The sequence below is a fragment of the Rosa rugosa genome, chromosome 3 (assembly GCF_958449725.1).
Source record: "Rosa rugosa chromosome 3, drRosRugo1.1, whole genome shotgun sequence".
In the NCBI taxonomy this organism is placed as follows: Eukaryota; Viridiplantae; Streptophyta; class Magnoliopsida; order Rosales; family Rosaceae; genus Rosa; species Rosa rugosa.
Genome location: NC_084822.1, coordinates 22,660,031 through 22,663,933, shown reverse-complemented (window position 1 = coordinate 22,663,933; position 3,903 = coordinate 22,660,031). Strand labels below are relative to the sequence as shown.

Sequence of the window (3,903 nt, the reverse complement as noted above, 5' to 3'; positions counted from 1 at the left end):
TTTTTCAGTTTAAAAAAAAATAATAATAATAAAAATAAAAATATTTTGTTGGTTTTATAGTCTTTTTGTTTGTTTGAGTCTTAGGATGCCCCTAATGTCTAGGATGAACATGTCTCTAAATTCATGGCTGAAGGTTTTCACAATCGAAATAGGACTTAATTGAATTCTGTGGTTAATCGACATTGTGATACTTGTATGAAGATTTGAGATAGGATCGTAACTTGGTTCATTAAGCATGCTAGGATTAAGTCTAATTCATTTGACCCTAAGTGAGCTGTTGAGCTAAACTACTTTCTTTTCGAGTGCTTAATTGATAATTCCAGAATTTCATGGCTGTATTTGCAAAACCTCATCATTCTTTGAAAATCCAATGATCATGTGCCATAGATTTTAATGGACTAGAGAATACTAGAACTCAACTGTTGTGACTGTCAAAACTTGTATGCCATAATATGCCCTGATCTTGGATAGGATAGAAGGCATTAGGATAACCACCATAGTCAAACAAGCATGTGTCCCCAATTGAAAAGAAAGAAAGAAAGAAAGAAAAACGGCAAAAGAGAAGAAAAATTGAAAAGAAAACTCTTGGGAAATTGTTTAAGTGTGGTTTTGGACTTTCAAATTTGTAGAAGGCTCAAAGTTGAAAATTAGGCTTTTGTCCGTTTCCGGCCATGTTGGTTAGAGTGAAGGTTGGGTTCAAAACAATGATAATTGGCCCACAAAAATGGTGACATAAGGTGGTCCATATATGCTCTGCTAGGTCCTTAGGATTTTTGTATCCTTAATCTTCATTTCAAAAACCCTAGCTTAACCCCATTACAACCAGTTTCAAGTCCTTACTTGATCCTTGAGATGGGCAGCCTTTGGTCAGTGGAGTCAGTTACATAGTCGAGCTTATGGTTTAGGTCCATTTGTGCACTTAGTCATTTCTTGAGGTCTTTAAAAATTCTTCACAAAATGCTTTTATTGATGAAATATGCGAGCTGTTTGTTGCCTTACAATTTGTTCCCTTGCATATACTTGAGTGTGAAGCTTTTAAGCATAGCCATTTCTGAGAGAAAAATCGAGAGTATGCCTTGTGAGTTTGGATTGGACTTGTTCGAAACATGCTATCATTCACTGTATAACTTAAGTTCTCCATATCTTACTTAGTCATATGAGTGTCACATGTTTATTAACCTTGGAATTATCTATGTGATTTTGATTAAGTGTTTAACGTGAAAGCCATGAGTTTGGAGTCTCTGAGACAACAGTTAGGGGCAGTAGAGTCATTTACTTGCTTTTTGTGGAGTATTTGTTTTGTTTTGTATTTTTGTTTTGCTAAGGGACTAGCAAAAGCTAAGTGTGGGGTATTTGATAGGAGCATAAAGTGCGACGATATTATTGAGTATATGCCCCATTTTAGCCTTGTTTCTCCCTTAAGTTTCGTGTTTTGAGTCATCGAGTCATTTTAAGAGTATTGTAGAGTGTTTGGCATGAAATAAGCGGAAAAATATAAATTCATGAAAAATCCTAGCTGGATCAGGATTCCTCACTGTCGACTGTTTTTGCGGTCTTTACATTTTAATTCCCTTTATTTTCTCTAGAAAATTCTGATATTCTCCTGCTTGTTGTAGGAACCTTGCCTGGTGGAACTCTTGGAACCAGCAATGATGGAGTCATAAAATAAAGCATTTAAGACATTTGACCAAGCAATGAACACTACAACAAATCTGGGCTTTTACTGCCTAAATTTTACGGCGTGCATTGATCGCGCGCCGTAAAAGACTTCCCTTGTTGGTCTTTCACGGCGTGCTACGAATGTATGCCATAAATAAGGTGTCCGTGTTGGTCTTTCACGGCGTTCTATTTATGCGCGCAGTAAAAGACTTTCTCTTGGTAGTCTTTCACGGCATGCTTTTATTGCATGCCATAAATATGTTACTTTACATTTACGGCATGCTATTTATGCGCGCCGTAAAAGACTTCTCTTGGTAGTCTTTCACGGCGTGCTTTTATTGCATGCCATAAATGTTACTTTACATTTACGGCATGCTTATGATGTGCGCCGTAAATAAGGTTAACAATTTTGAGATCCCGCTTATTTTTTTTTGGCTAAATTCTAATTTCCCACCCAATCTCTTACTAAAGAATTCACGCTTGACAAAATCACAAAACGAAACGCCGGACCCAACCTTAGACGCTATCAGCTCTCCCTTCTTCCTCTCTTTTCTCTCTTGCCCTTCTTCTCTTAATCCTTGTTCAAACTAATCCAATCATCCAAGGTGGGGGAATACCTCTGTTTCATCTCTCCCAAACTAAATTGGGGTTTCTTTCAGACCTAAGGATGAACATGCATGAGGTGAATCAATAAAATCTGATTTTGCTTTTGGCTGTAAAGTAAGGTAGCACAGGAAGGGCGAGTCCATCACCACGGTCGCCTACTTGGATTCGGCCGGAATGGAATCATACCCTTGCCACGACATTCAGTTCCTCGATTTCGAGGGTTTCTCTAGTTTCCAGTATTGCCCTCTTCAGGTATGTTTTTCTACATTTTTCTGACTTCAATCCTTCCTCTTCTTGTCTATTGAATTGTTGTGTTATTCAATTGCTGATTTTGGTTTATATTTAGTAAATGTTGCTTTCAATTTGTATGAGACTTGCTCGGTCGGTTGCGTTTCTGATCGGACTGTGTGTTTCCTTTTGTAAATCCTTATAGATCTGTCTTGTTTATCTTTCAATTGGGTAAATTGTTAAGAACTGAGTTTGGTAATTATTCTATCCGATTTTATTTTTACTCATAGAAAAATCATTTGGATTAGTTTCAGATTCAAAGATTTTGTCTGCATTTTATTGAAATTCTGTTCTCTGAAGAGGTTATTCTCTTTCTAATTCAAGGAGTGTTTCTGGTGAACCAGATTATCAGTAGAAGAGATTGTTTTTTATAGCAATCATGAGTTCGAGCAGTGGAATGAGAACCGACCTGTGCCAAGGTCTTGATGTGTTCAGAAGCACCACTATCAACAGGTCACTTTGATGTCATCTGTTGCTTATTTTGGTTGTTGTCATTGTATTTGGATAGCAAGTGTTTGCATAATGTGATAGTATTTACAGGCTTTAGAGAAAACAAAACAGTTGAATATGGTTTCCCGTGTAAGTAGTGTTCAAATGAAGGTCCTTGCGTTTAAAGTAGAGTATTGTATATGTCTTCCTTGCTAAGTGAAAATTCCACCTAGTCCAGGATGTACTGCTAAGAATACAACTAAATTGTTGAAGTTTCTCCTCTGCACATATAAATTTAGAGTCTTAATTTCCTTTAATTATCATTTACTTTTAGTTTGATTTGGAGTGTGATCCTTGCCAATTAAAGGGTATCAGTCACCCCAATGAACCCAGAGCCAAGCTTGTGGTTGATCACTCTTGCAGGCATCCTTGTGAGTGGTTGATGCTAGGGAAAAGTCTTTGTCCAAATCGAAAAACCTGACTCCGCTATGCATGTAGTCTGATGAAGTTACCTTTTCTCTTTGGTTTTACTCAGGCGACGCAGGGCATTGCATATATATAGGAGTGGTCTACTTGGTGATGATCACAGCTTCGCCCAATCTAGAGGTTCACTATCTGGATGAGCTACCGGAGCAGTGGCGGAGGTTCAAGCTGGCTTGGCTTTGTTTGTTGTTGCCGTCGCATAATTCCGGGGCTTTGATTCAGATTAAGGATTATGATACCAAGAAGTCTGGTATTTTGAAAGAAATCTGCAGAAACTGTCCTGCAGTACAGCCTTCTTTGGTATTTCTTTTTCCTGACTTATTGACCTCCAAATGACCTGACTTTTTGATATGTTTTACTTCTGTTAGTTATCAAAGGATCTGAAAAGTTTCATCGCATTTCGACATAAAGTGAATGTTCTGTGAATTTTCCAAGTTT

General features: G+C 37.6%; 1 long non-coding RNA gene across 1 annotated transcript; it reads left to right on the top strand.

The window, feature by feature from the left end:
- Nucleotides 1-2,186: 2,186 nt before the first annotated feature.
- On the top strand, nt 2,187-3,579 carry LOC133736324 (uncharacterized). The gene is made up of 3 exons (XR_009859508.1): nt 2,187-2,517; nt 2,898-3,006; nt 3,518-3,579. It is a non-coding gene; the product is annotated as an uncharacterized LOC133736324 (long non-coding RNA).
- The last annotated feature ends 324 nt before the right edge of the window (nt 3,580-3,903 follow it).